The 19013-nt window shown below is 40.5% G+C and overlaps 1 long non-coding RNA gene across 1 annotated transcript; it reads left to right on the plus strand.

Moving 5' to 3' along the window:
* On the plus strand, nt 1040–7973 carry LOC108638535. Its single transcript, XR_001919936.1, has 2 exons — nt 1040–1155; nt 6152–7973. It is a non-coding gene; the product is annotated as an uncharacterized LOC108638535 (long non-coding RNA).

Consider the following 19013-nt stretch of genomic DNA (forward strand, 5'->3'; position numbering starts at 1 on the left):
CAAAGATAAACTCAAAATGGATTAAAGACCTAAATATAAGACCAGAAACTATAAAACTCTTAGAGGAAAGCATAGGCAGAACACTCAGTGACATAAATCAAAGCAAGATCTTCTATGGCCTACCTCCTAGAGCAATGGAAATAAAAACAAGAATAAACAAGTGGGACCTCGTTAAATTTAAAAGCTTTTGCATAATAACAGAAACTACAAACAAGATGAAAAGACAACGCTCAGAATGGGAGAAAATCATAGCAAATAAAACAACTGACAAAGGATTAATTTCTAAAATATACAAGCAGCTTATATAACTCAATACCAGAAAAACAAACAACTCAATCAAAAAGTGGGAAAAAGACATTTCTCCAAAGAAGACATACAGATGGCTAACACACACATGAAAAGATGCTCAATATCACTCGTTATTAGAGAAATGCAAATCCAAACTATGATGAGATACCACTTCACACTAGTCAGAATGGCCATCATCAAGAAGTCTACAAACAATTAATGCTGGAGAGGGTGTGGAGAAAAGGGAACACTCTTGCACTGCTGGTGGGAATGTAAATTGATACAGCCACTATGGAAGACAGTATGGAGACTTCTTAAAAAGCTAGGAATATGACTACCATATGACCAGCATATGATATGACTAGCTACCATATGACTAGCAATCCCACAGGGTATATAGACTGTAGGGAACAAGGTATAAGGAAGGTTGAGAAGTGCTTGCAAACGAGACTCTCAACCAGGGCTGAACATTCTTGCAAACGAGATATTCAGCTAAGAATCCTCTGTTTGTTCCCGTGGGAAAAGAACATTTCTTGCACACAAGGATGTTTCTCTGATTCCTCAAAAGGAACAGACCCAGGGACAGAATGGATTCTAAGTTGATAAGGAAGTTCCCCAAAACAAAGTCTTGGCTGCAGTAAATAAGTCAAGGTAAAGGTTATCTCGCCCTGCGCCTGCGCACTGTATAGTCTCTGAATCATAGTGCTTGGCAACTTGCCCTGTAGGTTGTTGTGCAAGGGATATAAAATAAAGCAGCTGTAAGAAGCAAGTGTTAAAATACAAAGATTCAAACCACTCTGCAGTGTTGGTGTTTCATTCCGTCGCCAGCATCTGGCGCCCAGCCCGGGGCACGACAGAACCGAAAGGGTAAGCACCCCGGGGCGAAACGCTGAAAGGGGGACTTTCAAGAAAAAGAAAAAATTATGGGGAATTCCCCGTCTTTAAAGTCACAATATATAGAGCTGGTTAAGGGGCTCCTGCATTCTATAGGAATTAAAACGTCTACTCGCCGCTTGAGTGAGTTGTTCTGTCTTATAGAGCAGCATTGCTATTGGTTTCAATATCAAACAGAAGTACAGCTGAATTTGAAGGAATGGAAAGTGGTGCAGAAAGAGTTAAGAAGGCAGCATCAAAAAGGAAATGTGATTCCTCTAAGGCTGTGGACTCTATGCAGCGCTATAACGCTGGCTTTAGAATTAATGGCTGCTGATAGTGAGGCCGCCTCATGTTCTCTTAAGAAGGAAGATCCCCTGTATGAGGATGTGCCTATGAGTGAGGAGAAGGAAGATGAAGGTGAAAGGGGGGCTTCATCTCTGCCTCCGCTCAAACCCGCAGATGATAGTAAAGATTCATCCACTGAGCCAGATAGAGATGTGAGTTCTGGGGAGGATTCAGATTCTGTAGAGGCAATGACTACTGCCTTTCGGAAGGTTTTATCAAATAAAAAGCGAACTTCCAAGGCTGTTAAATCTTCTGTACCACTCTACGCATCCCTATTTCCAGCAGCTGCCGACAAGGCTGAGGTAGGGAGAGAGAGTCAGCGGTTTACATTTCCTGCTACTAAGTTCTATGATGATGATCTTTCAGCGCCCCCTGGAGGTTTTGTGGATCCACCTCGCCTCTTTCCCATTATACGTCAGCATGATGCACGGGCGGGAATGATTAATGTTCAATATATGCCTTTGGAGTATGAATTTTTTAAAGATCTTAAGGCCGCTGTTTCTCAATATGGTCCCCAATCTCCTTCTGTGTTATCAATGTTGGAGAATCTGGGAACTTCTAAATTAATTCTTCCTCTTGATTGGGAATCTATAGCTCAAGCTGTTTTAGAAGGATCTCAATGGTTACAGCTTCGTAGTTAGTGAGAAGAAGAAGCCCGAAAACAAGCTAGGATTAATGAGGGACAAAATCCACAAGGTCCTTTAGAAGATAAGTTGATGGGAGAAGGGCAGTATCGAGCTTTGAGGGAACAAGCTCAGTACAAAGATCAGGAATTACAACAGGTGCATCAGGTTTTCTTAAGGGCGTGGCATAGAGTGGTACCTACTGGACAGGCTCAACCATCTTTTGTGAAAACTATACAAGGTCCTAATGAGCCTTATACAGATTTTTTGGCCCGCCTTCGGGTGGCTATTGAACGGACAGTCGGTCAAGATGAGATCTCAAAAATTTTACTTGATACATTGGCATATGAAAATGCTAATCCAGAATGTAAAAGGATTTTGGGACCTTTAAAAGGACAAGGGACTTCTGTGGCTGAGTTCATAACAGCATGCTCTGGAGTTGGAAGAGCTAAACATCAAGCCTCTGTTTTTGCAGCAGCTTTGGCAAAGGTTGTGAAACCTCAGAGGGGAAGAAACTGTTTTAATTGCGGGAAGCCAGGACATTTTCGAAAAGATTGCAAGAGACAAAAAGATGAGCCAAAAAATGAACGATTGCCAGAAAAGCGACAGCCCTCAGGTCTTTGTAGGAGATGTGGCAAGGGGAAGCACTGGACTCAGGAGTGTAAATCCAAAACAGATCGGGAAGGGAATCCCTTAAGTGCCCCTTTGTTGGGAAACTTCCCAGTGGGCCTGAGCTCCTGGGGCCCAGGAACAGTACCGGGAGCTCCTTGCCAGTTTCCTGCACAGGTCAATGCCAATCTCGACAGCCAGTTTCCTCGAATGGTGCTCAAATGATGATTTCAGATTTGAAGGCTGCTACATTAGGTAGTGCAGCTGCAGATCTTCCATTAGCTGAAAATGTTATTTTATCCCCAGGAGGAGGTGTTTATAAATTACGGACTAATGTTTTTGGCCCATTACCAAGAGGAACTTTTAGGTTAATTTTGGGACGAAGTAGTGCAACATTAAGAGGACTGACTGTATACCCAGGAGTAATTGATTCTGACTATGCCGGGGAAATTTTAATTATGGTTTCTACATCACAAACTCTTTCTTTACTAGCAGGGGAACAGATTGCACAACTTCTCTTGTTACCTTATCACCCGTTTTCTTCATATTCAAATGAGAGAGTCAGTGGTTTTGGAAGTACGGGAAAAAGTATGCTTTGGGAAATGCTCATTAATGACTCTCATCCTTTAATGTCACTGATTATTGAAGGTAAACAGTTTGAAGGATTAGTGGATACAGGAGCAGATGTTTCGGTTATTTCTCTCCAGCAGTGGCCTAATGACTGGAAAAAAGAAAAAATTCCTCTTGTTTTAACAGGCTTAGGATCAATAGCAGATGTGTGGAGAAGCGCTCAACCTTTGTCATGCCAATTGTCTAATGGAAAGAAAGTATTTATTTATTTTTACATTGTTAATATACCTATTAATATCTGGGGAAGGGATCTTTTATTTTCTTTAGGAACAATGCTCACCATCTCATCAGAAAACTTGTAGCCACTGCTCAGATTCCTCAAGCTCTCCCATTGAAATGGTTAACTGATGTCCCTAAATGGGTTGAGCAGTGGCCGCTTCCAAAAGTGAAGCTCGAGGCTTTAGAACAATTAGTAGAACAGCTTCAGTCTGGCCATATCAAACCTTCCACGTCTCCTTGGAATTCCCCTGTTTTTGTCATTAAGAAAAAATCTGGTAAATGGAGAATGTTGACTGATTTAAGGGAAGTTAACCAATGTATAGAACCTATGGGAGCTTTGCAATTAGGTCTCCCTTCTCCTGCTTTGATTCCACAAAATTGGTCTTTGATGGTTTTAGATTTGAAGGATTGTTTTTTTTAATATTCCTTTGCAAATAAAAGATAGAAATAAATTTGCTTTTACTATTCCAGTGTATAATCATGGGCAGCCCGTAAAACGTTATCAATGGACAGTGTTGCCTCAAAGAATGATTAATAGCCCTACACTTTGTCAGGAGTTTGTTGATCGTGCTCTTATTACTGTGAGGCAACAGTTTTCTAATTGTCTTCTCTATCATTATATGGATGATCTTCTATTGGCAGCTCCTAGTAAAGAGGAACGAGATAAATTTTTTATTCATGTGAAGAAAGCTTTAAGTGATTTGAATCTTCAAATTGCTCCTGAAAAAATTCAAACTGAATTTCCTATTTCATATTTAGGTGCTATTTTGGAACGACAAAGAATAAAACCTCAAAAGGTCCAAATTAGACGAGATAATTTGAAAACTCTTCATGATTTCCAGAAGCTTTTGGGTGATATTAACTGGTTATGTCCCATATTAGGGATCCCTACACATTAACTGCGTCATTTATTTTCTACTTTGGAGGGTGATGCTGCTCTTAACAGTCCTCGATCTCTTACTTCTCAAGCAAAAGAGGAATTATCCTTTGTAGAGCAACGGTTGAATGGTTTCTTACTTATCTACAACAGGATCAACCTATATATTTCATAGTGTTCCATACTCCCTATTCTCCTACTGGAGTTATTGCTCAATCTGCAGGGTTGATTGAGTGGGTATTTTTACCCAATAACTATACAAAAAAGCTTACTACTTATATGGATAGAATTGCTTTCCTTATTTTGAAAGGTCGAGGCCGTATTACTCAGTTAATTGGAAGTGACCCTCAAACAATTATTACTCAACTTACTTCCACCCAAATTTCTAATTGCTTACAGTTTAATGAAAATTGGCAGATAGCTCTTGCATCTTATTCAGGGACTTTTTCTAATCAATATCCTCAATCTAAAATGATAGATTTTCTTTGACATACATCAATGGTTTGTAAATCTCCTATATCTAATACTCCAGTTGAAGGAAAAACTATTTTTACAGATGCCAATAAAAATACTGCTGGCTATTGGACTGATACTATTTCTAAAGTTGTTCCACATTCCTTTTCTTCCATGCAGCCTGCTGAACTTTGGGCCATTTGTTTGGCATTACAGGATTTTTTTTTATATTCCTATTAATATTGTTTCTGATTCTAAATATGCAGTCTTTTCATGTATTTATCTTCCTGAAGCCACTCTACCGGCTATTAGTTTAAAAACTAATATTGATAAATTATTTTTTCAGGTTCAACAATTATTAATTAGGCGAACTAACCCTGTCTTTTTTACTCATATTCGAGCTCATTCTTCTCTCCCCGGACCATTATCTCAAGGAAATGCAAATATAGATGCCTTACTTTATCTTTTACAGTCTGCAACACAAGAACATTGCTTACATCATACTAATTCTAAAGGGTTACAAAAAACTTATTCGTTAACACGAAAACAAGCTCAACGCATTGTTCGTTCTTGTTCCATATGTGCACCATTTATTTTGCCCTTTGCCCCTCCTGGAGTAAATCCCAGAGGATTACAATCTAACCAAATCTGGCAAATGGATGTTGTTTTTATTTCTTTATTCGGTAAACAGAAATATGTTCATCATACTATAGATACTTATTCTCATTTTCAATGGGCTACAGCTTTAAGTTCAGAAAAGGCAGATTCTGTTATTACTCATTTACTATTTTGTTTTGCTATTATGGGCATACCTATAGAATTAAAAACTGATAATGCTCCTGTATATCAATCCTCTAAATTATCTCAATTTTTAGAACAATATCATATTAAGCACATTTTTGGTATTCCTTATAGTAGTCAAGGACAAGCTATAATTGAAAGAGCTAATCGGACTCTTCGAGAATACATTGAAAAAATAAGAAAGGGGGAAAAGGGTGTGATATCACCAAGGGATGTATTAAATAAAACACTATTAACTCTTAACTTTTTGAATGTCTGGGGAAAAAGTAAGATGACTCCAGCAGAACAGCATTTTGGCAATTCAGAAAAGAAGACAAAAAAGCTTTGAACATTCCCAGGTATGGTATAAGGATGAGATAAAGGGATGGATTCCGGCAGTACTTCACTTCTTGGGGCGAGGGTATGCTTTTATTTCTGTGAATAATTCCAGGATCTGGGTTCCATTGAGATTGGTGAAGTTGCAGGATGAGCGACCGGTTCGTGCGCCAGTTTCAGGAACTGTCAATGCAGAGGACTTTCACCTTTGCGACAAGAGAGGCAGGTCCACCGACATGGGGACAGTTGAAGAAACTGACTCAAGAAGCTGAGAAAACATTGCAGAAAGCAGGACAACCATTGAATCCTACTAATCTTTTGTTGGCCATGATGGCGGTGGTAACTTGTCAGGTAATGTATGTGGAAGCCACAAACTATACCCATTGGGCCTATATCCCTAATCCTCCTTTGGTGCGGGCGGTGTCCTGGGGTGAAGTAGAAGTCCAAGTTTGTACTAACGAAACTAATTTTTTCCCTCCACCTGATTGTGGAGGGATTGAGCAATTATCCCAGCATGTACAGAATTATAACTTTACTAATCTTACTATAGCAGCTGAAGGTATTCCTTTATGTATAGGAGGGCATTCTTTTTGTCTGTCTACAAAAACACACTCACATCATTCTTGTAATACTTGGGGAGTTAATTATAGGGGACAACACTTCGCTGTTTTTACTGTGCTCATTTCTTCTCGTGGCTTTAATACTTCACAGTCTTATTTAAATAAGAGTAAGAGGATACATATGTCCCTCTGCCCTGCTTCATTTTTTGAAGCATCTTTATCACGTCTGGAGTGGGAACATTGCAGGGATCATGACCCTCGTCTAGTTATGAATTTTTGAAATCATGTAATTATAGATTGGAGTCCTACTCATGGAGAATTTTTAGAAAAATGGTCTAATCGATCTTTAAAATGGCATCGCATAAATGGTACCTTGAATGATCAAGGAAAGGAAACTGTAAAATGGCAACATTTTGCATTGGTTCCACCTCCATTACAAATGGATGGGCACCCTCAATTACAAGGAGATATACGGAAATTATGGGCAGTGTCAGGTGACCTTACTATATGGACGGGAAACTTTAAATATTAACGATCCTAAGGGGCCATTTCAAGTTCATTTGCATATTAATAAATCTTACTCTGCTATAGCATGTGTAAAATTTCCTTATTCTTTACTGTATGGGCAGTGGATTTGGAATGAAATTTTGGGAGTTATATCATGTTCTGATTGTAACTTGACTCAATGTATAAATCATTCCTGGTGGGAAAATGTTGAAAACAAGATGGTCCATTCCAGTAATCACTCTTTGGTCATTGCGAAAGCACGGGCTGAACTCTGGTTGCCTGCTAATCTCACTCGGCCGCAGTCGGGCTCTTTTGCTGTCGCTCCTCTTGTGAATGCTGTGCAAACGCTTCTCCATCGATCCCGAAGAATGCTTGGCATCGTCATCGCATCAATTCTCGCCGTGGCTTCAGTAACAGCAACAGCAACTGTAGCAGCTCTTGCTTTGCATCAGGGCATCCAGACTGCTGATTTTGTCAGGGAGTGGCATAAGGATGCTCATTTATTGTGGCAACAACAGCATGATTTGGACGCTCAATTGGCTACTGATGTATTGAATTTACAACTCACTGTTTCCTGGTTAGGAGATCAAGTGACTGTGTTAGCTACAAAGAGTGTGTTAAAATGTGATTGGAACTCATCTCACCTATGTGTAACCCCTGTTCCCTTTAATATGAGTGAGGGTTAAGAAAAGGTGAAAAGGTCTTTAGTGGGACACCAGAATTTAACTGCTGAAATTATGGAATTGAAACAAACTATATTGTCAACTTTTAGTAAGACGCTGCCTGATATTCTTGGTTCTGATATACTGAAGAGTCTTCAAGAAGGATTAGATAACCTTAATCCTTTAGGGCATGTATCTACATTGTTAACAACATCCTTTGTAAATACTTTGTTAATTGTTGCTTTATGTTTTATTGCTTTTATAGTCTACCGGTGCTGGCAAAAAGGGAAACAATTGAAAGAAGAAGCTTTGTGTATTCAAGTGCGTATTCAGCACCTGCAAGAAAAGAAAGGGGGAGATGTAGGGAACAAGGTATAAGGAAGGTTGAGAAGTGCTTGCAAACGAGACTCTCAACCAGGGCTGAACATTCTTGCAAAGGAGATGTTCTGCCCAGTGTAGGGAACTAGGTATAAGGAAGGTTGAGAAGTGCTTGCAAACAAGACTCTCAACCAGGGCTGAACATTCTTGCAAAGGAGATGTTCTGCCCAGTGTAGGGAACTAGGTATAAGGAAGGTTGAGAAGTGCTTGCAAACGAGACTCTCAACCAGGGCTGAACATTCTTGCAAACGAGATGTTCAGCTAAGAATCCTCTGTTTGTTCCCGTGGGAAAAGAACATTTCTTGCACACAAGGATGTTTCTCTGATTCCTCAAAACGAACAGACCCAGGGACAAAACGGATTCTAAGTTGATAAGGAAGTTCCCCAAAACAAAGTGTTAGCTGCAGTAAATAAGTCAAGGTAAAGGTTATCTCGCCCTGCGCCTACACACTGTATAGTCTCTGAATCATAGTGCTTGGCAACTTGCCCTGTAGGTTGTTGTGCAAGGGATATAAAATAAAGCAGCTGTAAGAAGCAAGTGTTAAAATACAAAGATTCAAACCACTCTGCAGTGTTGGTGTTTCATTCCGTCGCCAGCAATAGACATATACTCTGAGGAAACCAAAATTGAAAAAGATGCATGTACCTCAATGTTCACTGTAGCAGCATTTACAATAGCTAGAGCATGGAAGCAACCTAGATGTCCATCAACAGATGAATGGATAAAGAAGCTGTGGTATGTATGTATATGTGTGTGTATACACACACACACACACACACACACACACACACACAATGGAATATTACTCAGCCATAAAAAGGAACACATTTGAGTCAGTTCTAATGAGGTGGACAAACCTAGAGCTTATTATACAGAGTAAGTCAGAAAGAGAAATATAAATATCATATCAGTTCAGTCGCTCAGTCATATCCAACTCTTTGCAACCCCATGGATTGCAGCACTCCAGGCCTCCCTGTCCATCACCACCTCCCGGAGCTTACTCAAACTCATGTCCATTGAGTCAGTGATGTCATCCAACCATCTCATCCTCTGTCATCCCCTTCTTCTTCAGCCTTCAATCTTTCCCAGCATCACTCTCCACAGAGTGGTGTTTCAGGAAATGGGATTTGGCCAAGGGATAGGGGTAAAGAAGAAAGAAGGAATGGGACATAAGCCTTAAGTGTTTCTTCTGGCACTTTCCACTCTAATTGACAATCCAGGAACACGACTTTCCCCAAGGCTCTATTTCCTCAGTAAGGAGTTGGGCATAAAGACATGCTGCCACCTTGTGGCCATTTCCCATAACAACCACTTTAAAATAGATGCTCCTGGGCACTTAACATTCACAAGGCCTGAGGGGCTTAAGTGAAAAAACACCTGCCCTCAAGAAATGTCCTAGGGGAGGTCATCGGAAAAATATTAAAACAGAGAAGTCATTCAATAAGCCAATTTGAATAAGTAAGTTTAACTCACATTGTTTTAAAAAATCACATGCAAGGATGTCAACATCACTAAATATGAGAGAAATGCAAATCAAAGCTTCAACAAGGTATCACCTCACACCAGTCAGAAAGGCCATAGACAGAAATGCTACAAACAATAAATGCTGGAAAGGGTATACAGAAAAGGGAACCTTCCTACACTGATGCTGGGAATGGAAATTGGGAGCAGCCACTTGGAGGACATTGGGCAGGTTCCTTAGCATGAAAATGAGAATGAAATTAGACTACTCCCTAACACCAAACACAAAAATAGGCAGCAAGTAGATGAAAGGTCTAAACACAGGACAGATACAATGGAACCCTTGAGTAAAAAAAGCAGAACACATGTTGACATAAAATGCAGCAAGATCTTTTTTGATCCACCTCTAAGAATCAGTACAAATAAAACAAAAATAAACAAATGGGACATAATAGATATTAAAAACATTTTCACAACAAAGGAAACTATCAGTGAAAGAAAAAGATGATCAGAATAGAAAAAAATTCATGCAAAAGAGAATAGCCACAGGAAAATTATCTCTACACATACAAACGACTCATAAAGCTCAATAAAATCCAGTAAAAAATTGGCCCAAGATCTAAATGCACATTTCTCCACAGAAGGCATAGAGATGGCTATAAAGCACAAGAAAAGATTTTCAGCATCACTAGTTCTTAGAGAAAGGCAAATCCGTTGTCCAATGAATCAGAATGATTGTTTCAAAAACTCTACAACAATAAATTCTGCAGAGAGAAGAAAACCCTCCCACCATGGGTGGGAATATAAATGGGTACATCCACTAGGGAAAACACTATGGAAGTTCTCTAAAAAACTTAACATAAAAAAACCTAAGCACAAAAGTACCAAGTAACCCAGCAATTCATACCTAGGCATAGACCAGAGAAGACAAAAGTTTTAAAAGATACCTGCCCCTCAACGATTACAGCAACACTAGGTTCAATAGCAAAGACCAGGAAGCAACTTAAATGTACAAGGACAGATGAATGGATACAGAAGATGTGGATACACACAATGCAATATTACTTAGAAATAAAGAGGGATGGATGAGATGACTCCATTTCCAGTTACAGGGAAGAAACTAGAGATGAGCATACTATGTGAACTGAGACAGGGAAAGACAGGTATTATAGGATATCGTTTCCGGTGGAACCTAAAAATGGATACGTCAAGGCTGTATAATGTCACCCTGCTTATTTAACTTATATGCAGAGTACATCATGAGAAACACTGGGCTGGAAGAAACACAAGCTGGAATCAAGATTGTCGGGAGAAATATCAATAACCTCAGATATGCAGATGACACTACCCTTATGGCAGAAAGTGAAGAGGAACTAAAAACCTCTTGAAGAAAGTGAAAGAGGAGAGTGAAAAAGTTGGCTTAAAGCTCAACATTCAGAAAACGAAGATCATGGCATTCAGTCCCATTACTTCATGGGAAATAGATGGGGAAAGAGTGGAAACAATGTCAGACTTTATTTTGGGGGGCTCCAAAATCACTGCAGACGGTGACTGCAGCCATGAAATTAAAAGACGCTTCCTCCTTGGAAGAAAAGTTATGACCAACCTAGATAGCATATCCAAAAGCAGAGACATTGCTTTGCCAACTAAGGTCCGTCTAGTCAAGGCTATGGTTTTTCCAGGAGTCATGTATGGATGTGAGAGTTGGACTGTGAAGAAGGCTGAGTGCCGAAGATTGATGCTTTTGAAATGTAGTGTTGGAGAAGACTCTTGAGAGTCCCTTGGACTGCAAGGGGATCCAACCAGTCCATTCTGAAGGCAATTAGCCCCGGGATTTCTTTGGGAGGAATGATGCTAAAGCTGAAACTCCAGTACTTTGGCCACCTCATGTGAAGAGTTGACTCACTGGAAAGACTCTGATGCTGGGAGGGATTGGGGGCAGGAGGAGAAGGGGACGACCGAGGATGAGATGGCTGGATGGCATCACTGACTCAATGGACGTGAATCTGAGTGAACTCCGGAGTTGGTGATGGACAGGGAGGCCTGGCATGCTGCGATTCACGGGGTTGCAAAGAGTTGGACACGACTGAGAGACTCCACTGAACTGAAAAATGGATACAAATGAACTTTTTACAAGAGAATCAGCCTCAGAGATTTAAAAAAGAAACTTATGGTTACCAAAGAAGAAAGTTGAAGGGGGCAGAGAGAAATTAGCTGGTTCAGATAAATATATATATCATAAAAAATGTGCTGACAGATCTTAATAGTCACAAGTCTGACAGGGCTGTAAACGGACACCCACACTCAAGAAATGTCTTGGGGTAAATCATCGGAAAAGAATTCCAAACAGGGCCAACTTTCAGGAAAGCAGATTCAAGAGGTAAATTGTACTCACAAGGTGTAAAACAACAAAAGTACATGGAAACATACTTCACATCAGCAATTATTAAATCAATGTCAATCAAAACTACAATGAAGTATCACCTCACACTGGTCACAATGGCCATCATGGAAAAGATCTGCAAAGAATAAATACTGCAGAGAAAGTACAAAAAAGGGAATCCTCCCACCATCTTGGTGGGAATGTAAATGGTGAATGAAGATACTATTGAAAACAGCAAGAATTTCCTTGAACGCTAAACATACAGGTATCATATGATCCTGCAATCCCACTCCCAGGTTTAGTTCTGGAGAAGTTCATCACTCAAAATGACATGTGCACCCCAATTTTCAGGCTAGCACTATTTACAACAGCCAAGACATAGAATCCACTGAAATGTCCACTGACAGAAAAATGAAGACCATGTGGTATATCTATACACTGGAATACTACTCAGTCATGAAACAGGATGAAATAATGATATTGGCAGCCCCATGGAGGGACTGAGAAATTTTCATACCAAGTGGGGTAAGTCAGAGAAAAGGAAAAATATCCTGTTATGTACAGGTGGAATCTATAAATTCATACCAATGAACTAATGTACAAAACAGAAATGGATTCACAGATTATGAAGACCAAATTCTGATTATCAAAAGAAAGTTAAAAGGGAGGGATAAATGAAGAGTTTTGATTAATATATAAACACTAATATTTATCAAATTGAGAATCTAATAGGACCTACTGAATAGAGAAGGGAACTCTATTGAAAAAACTGTAATGGCCTATATGAGGAAAAAAATGGAAAAAAGAATAGATATACTTCTATATAAAATCGAATCAAGTTCCTATACACATAAAACCAATGAAACAATGGAAATCAACTCTAGTCCACTATAAAATAAAAACTAAATTACAAAGAAATTATCTGAGCTTGGTGAAGGGGAAATCAGATAGTAGTGACACTATGAATTAGACATGTGATATGCTATGATATTAATATGACACCTCCAAAGGTTTTCACTCAGCAGAACACACAGCAGCAACCCACTAAGGTGCCTGACCTCATGAATGCAACAAGATGAAGAAAAAGGACCACAGGTTAATCAGGGCAACACCCTCAATTCAGATGTTTGGAATCTCAGAGGGGACAGGACACACTGCAGATAAAGACCAGATATGTGGTCTCAGGTACAGGATCTTGTCCCATGTGGAGGGGGTGAGACCACACAATCCCCAGACTCTGCACCTGGTGTCCCACGACCCTTGGTTAGGACACCAGCTCTCTGCTGGTTGGGCCCCTAAGGTGAAAACAAGCGGGCTCCTGTAACCTCCTGGGAAGACGTAAAGTAGTGTAGAGTCAATCTCCTCTCCCCACGCTTGTCCCAGGGAAGACCTCCTCTTTTCCTTTTGGTTCTATATGATATTCACTGTTTTTATGGCTGTCATGATAACGTTGAACACACTGCTTTGTTTCTGGCAGGCTCAGTCCTTTCTTGTTCTACTGAGGTGTTGAGAAGACAAAACACGAGGTGCAGGGCTGGAAGACGAGGGGTAAGTCTGGTCTCTGCTGAATAGGGATGGCCGATTGAAAGCAGATCACAGCAGCAACCTCACCTGCTGCCCATTGACTTTTTGCCTGATCCGTGTGCCCTGGGATCAATTCACCAGGTGAACCTGCCTCCCTACTCAACCTGAACGTGCTGGAACATTGGAATGATTACCAGGTAGCCCACCTGAGGGGTCTCCAGGAGGTGAACCCTGCAGGGGACAGACTAGGAGCCCGACTGCAGCACTGACCCTCGGGAGGGCCAGGGAAGCCCACTGAGGAGGGCACGGTTTCCAGAGAAGCCCACCCAGCCCCAGAGCCCAGACATCTGAGCACTGATGCTCAGACGCAGGCACGGAGTTTCCCAGACAGAGGCTAGGCCTGCACCCGGGTCTCCACGTCCCAGTGCACACAGAACAGTCAGGCCTAAATGTTCTCATTGTAAAAAGTGCATGGTCAAGTCTCAACATCATCAGTGTAGACTTAGAGAGGTCTAAACCTACCATAGAGAAGGAAATGGCAACCCACTCCAGTATTCTTGCCTGGAGAATCCCAGGGATGGGTGAGCCTGGTGGGCCGCCGTCTATGGGGTCACACAGAGTCGGACACAACTGAAGCGGCTTAGCAGTAGCAAACCTACCATGTAGATGGAACTTGGTCAGGTTCAAACTAGTTTAGGGCTGGTCTCCCAGGAGGCACAGGTCACACACATGCAGGGTCTCTCATCATTGGACAGGGGGCTTACCTTCTTGTGGGAACTAGGATGTACATTTCTTGAAGAAGAAATCATCACTAGGCTCCACACTTCACCCACACCAGGAAAGAAAGAATCTTGTCATTAAACATCTCAACAGGCAAAACAACATTACCAATTTCTCTAGACATATGATGGTCAGGATCCAGGGGAGATCCAGGAATTTCTTAGAGTGCAGCCCAGTGTCCTGTAAAGACAGACAGGAAGTGACCTGATTCCAGCATCCCAGGCTTCCAGCAGGAGGCGACGACACTAGAAGCCTCTGAAAAAGTATATTCTTTATCAGAATAAAAACATATTGTTGAAATTGCAAGCATACTAATTATTATTTGCAAACCTAAAATATTGTTAAGAGCTTGGCACCCTAATCATCGCAGTTCTCATTGGTTCCTTTGTATTCAGATTTTCCGGGTAGAAACAAGCCATCATTTCAAATTAGTTTCTTCTTATTCTGTTATTTGTTGTTATATGAATGAAAGGTCAAATTTGAAAAAAAAAATTAGAATTTTTCTGCAAAAAGTACTGACTCAATGAGCCCATAAGCTGCATGTACTTTGCCTTCTAATAGTTTCATTTTCCTCCCTGAAGAAACCTGAACAAATAGCCCTCCTGATTTTGTTAAAATTTATTTATTTTTTAATTGAAGGATGACTGCTTTACAGAATTTCGTTGTTTTCTGTCAACTATCAACATTAATCAGCCATAGATATTCATATGTCCCCTCCCTCTTGAACCTCCCTCCTACCCCCCTCCCCTACCTCTCTAGGTTGTTACAAAGACCCTGTTTGAGTTCCCTGAATCATACAGCAAATTCCCATTGGCTATCTGTTTTACATATGGTATTGCAAGGTTCCATGTTACTCTCTTCATACATCTCACCCCTGATATTTTTGCTTCTCTGTTCAAACTGAGCTAAAATGAAATTGATATACCTATCAACAATTAAGAGTTTTTCAGTTTTGAGATGTCATACCAGGGTAAAAGGGACTGGAGAAAATGGAACGCTCCTACGCTACTGGTAAGCAAACCACATCGTTAAAATAAACTTTTGGGTGTTGGTTCAAGTACATACCAGAATATTGTCTGAAATGTTAGTCACTTAGTCGTGTCCAACTCTTTGTGACCCCCATGGACTGTAGCCCTCCAGGCTCATCTGTCCATGGGATTCTCCAAGCAGGAATCTTGGAGTGGGTAGCCATTCCCTTCTCCAGGGGATCTTCCAGACTCAGAGATTAAGCCCAGGTCTCCTGCATTCCAGGCATATTCTTTACCGTCTGAGCCACCAGAGAAGCCCAGAATATTGTACAGACCCCAATTAAAACTGTCTAAAATTCTCACTGACAGGGTCACCACCTTTGGGCATAAGGATGTCCTGCAGTCTTCCGGAAATTCCCCACAGCAGCAACCTTAAAGGTTTTGCTTCTGAATACTTAATATTCACAAAAATTGCTGGGCTCTAAATGACACTTGATATCAAGAAGTCTCCAGAGCTAAAGAATAAAAGATGCAAAAAAGGTCAAACTATCAGAAGAAAATACCAAGAGGTAAATACAGTCTATAAGTTTTTCTTAAGAAAGCACAGAAAAAGGTTCTCAGGTGAATAATTAGACACAGGACAATCAAAATGACAACAATGTATGGCCGTAGAGAAGTCCAAAAGATCACTCTCAAAAATTCTAGAGACAAAGAACGTGAGAGTCAGGTGAAGAAAAAAGACCCTTAGATAGTGCTGGTGAATGTTTACTGGTAATGTTCATTGGAGGACATATATAGATGTGCATTTCTAACAGCTGAGACAGACAGGCCCTATAATCTGGCAGCCCAACTGCTGAGAGTGTATGTGGAGAAAACCAGATTTTAGAAAGCTTGTGCACACAAGCACACACTGCAGCAGTTGACAAAATAGCCCAGATATGGAAGTAAGCAAATGTACACGGACAGACGAATGGATAAAGAAAAAGGGATGCACACATGCAAAGAAATATGGTTCTGACTTAAAAAAATGAGATAATGTCAACTGCAGGGACACAGATAAATCTAGAGGCAATATCATTAGGTAAAGTCAGTTAGATGGAGGGAGGGAATTATTATATGATATCATGTACAGGAAATAGGTACTCACTGCATGCGTGCATGCTAAGGTGCTTCAGTACTATGAGCTTATTGACATGTGAAATAAACAGTCTTAGGCAATAAACTTATGGTCACCCATGGGGAATGGTGGGAAAAAAGGCATAAATTAGGAGGGAGAAAATAATTCATACCCACAAATACATAAAAAATCAGTGATCAACATGGGCCTACTTGAGAAAGTGTGTTGGACTAAACACACTGTAATAACCTACATGATTTTAAAAAAATGACCCAAAAGATGAATATATACAGAAATAAGTATAACTGAACAAGATTTTGTACACCTATAACATAACCTTGTAAGTCATTTTTAGTCCAATTAAAAATACATATTATTAGGGGAAACAAAAGTATTAAAGAGACCCAAGCTTTGGGTGGCTTCTTCTCACATATTCCACTCTAGTTTACAACTGGGCTCTAAGACTACAACTCAGGCCTTGGATCCCATAGTAATAAAACTTGGGCATGAAGGTGTTCCTCTGCCTTGTGTCCATTTTTCAAAACAGCAACCTAAAAATACTGCTTTAAGTTACTTCATATTCACAAGCAGTGCTGGGATCTAAATGATACATGACCTTAAAAAATTTTCAAGGGAATCCCATCAAAACAAGTTAAAAGTTGGCAGACTTTCAAGAAAAATACTTTCAACTGTAAATTCTCATCATACTGTTTTAAAAAATACCCAAGTTGCGGAACATCGTGATCTATGAGAGATGTGTGAGCCAAGAGCATAATGAGGGATCATTCTGCACCAGTGTGAAAGGCCATTGTGAACATTCTGCAGAGAAGAAACAGTGAAAAGGCAGAGACTATGGAATCCATTTATGGTGCTTGTAGCAGGTAAAAGATAAAAACAGCATAAAGATGAAAATGGAACTGCCTTAAAAAAATAAAGCTACTATAAGATCTTGCAGAAGCACTCCAAGGAATATTTGAGAAGAAGACAACATTTTGAAATGCACATGCAACTGAGTTTGCACTGGACTACACTTTACAATAGCCAAAAAAATGGACATAAACATATTGTCAACGGGGAGATAAACGGATAAAGAAAAAGAGACCCATGTACACAATGGAATATGACTCTGCCAGAAGAAAATGAAATAATGTAATTTTCAAGGACACTGAGTTTGTTCAGACACATGTCTACTGAGCCAGTGATGCTATCTAACCATCTCTTCTACAGTTACCCCTTCTCCTTTCACCTTTGATATTTCCCAGCATCAGGGTCTTTTCCAATGAGTCGCTCTTCGCATCAGGCGGCCAAAGTAATGGAGCTTCAGCTTCAGCAACAGTCCTTCCAGTAAATGATCAGGTTTGATCTCCTTGCTGTCCAAGGGACTCTCAAGAGTCTTCTCCAGAACCACAATTCAAAAACATCAGTTCTTCAGTGCTCTGCCTTCTTTATCATCCAGTTCTCACATCTGTACATGACTACTGGAAAGACCATAGCCTTAACTATACAGACCTTTGCCGGCAAAGTGATGTCTTTGTTTTTTAACACAGTCTAGGTTTGTCGTCGCTTTCCTGCCAAGAAGCAACAGTTTTCTAATTTCATGGCTGCAGTCACCATCCACAGAGATTTCAGAGCCCAACAAGAGGAAATCTGTCACTGCTTCCACCTTTTCCCCTTCTACTTGCCATGACGTGATTGGACTGGATACCATGGTCTTAGTGTTTTTAATGTTAAATTTTAAGCGGGCTTTTTCACGGTCCTCCTTTGCCCTCATCAGGAGGGTCTTAAGTTCTTCTTCACTTCCTGCCATTAGAGTGGTATCATCCACATATCTGAAGTTGTTGAAATTTCTCCTGGCAATCTTTATTTCAGCTTATAACTCATCCAACCTGGCATTTCTCATGATGTGCTCTGCATATAAGTTAAATAAACAGGGTGACAACAAAAATAGCCTTGCCGTACTCCTTTCTCAGTCCTGAACCAGTCAGTTGTTTCATACAAGGTTTTAACTGTTGGCTCTTAACCCGCATACAGGTTTCTCTGTATGTGGAGACAGGTTAGATAGTCTGGTATTTCCATCTCTTTAAATAAGAGTTTTCCACAGTATGTTGTGATCCACATAGTCAAAGGCTTTAGCATAGTCAATGAAACATAAGTAGACGTTTTTCTGGAATTCCCTTGCTTTCTCAATGATCCAGCGAATGTTGGCAATTTGATCTCGGGTTTCTCTGCCTTTTCTAAATCCAGCTTGAATATCTGGAAGTTCTTCACATAATGCTGAAGCCTAGTTTGGAGGGTTTTGAGCATAACCTTACTAGCATGGGTGTGTGTGAAGTTGTTCAGTCGTGTCCAACTCTTTGCGACCCTGTGGACTATAGCCCACCAGGCTCCTGTGTCCATGGGATTCTCCAGGCAAGAATACTGGAGTGGGTGGCCATTTCCTTATCCAGGTGATCTTTCCAACCCAGGGATCGAACCCAGGTCTCCTGCATTGCAGGCAGATGCTTCATCCTTTGAGCCACCAGGGAAGCCGGGAGATGAGTACAATTGTCGGGTGGTTTTTGAACATTCTTTAGTACTGACCTTCTTGGGGACTGGGATGAGGATTGACCTTTTCCAATCCTGTGGCCACTGCTGGG

Source organism: Capra hircus, chromosome 21, assembly GCF_001704415.2.
Source record: "Capra hircus breed San Clemente chromosome 21, ASM170441v1, whole genome shotgun sequence".
In the NCBI taxonomy this organism is placed as follows: Eukaryota; Metazoa; Chordata; class Mammalia; order Artiodactyla; family Bovidae; genus Capra; species Capra hircus.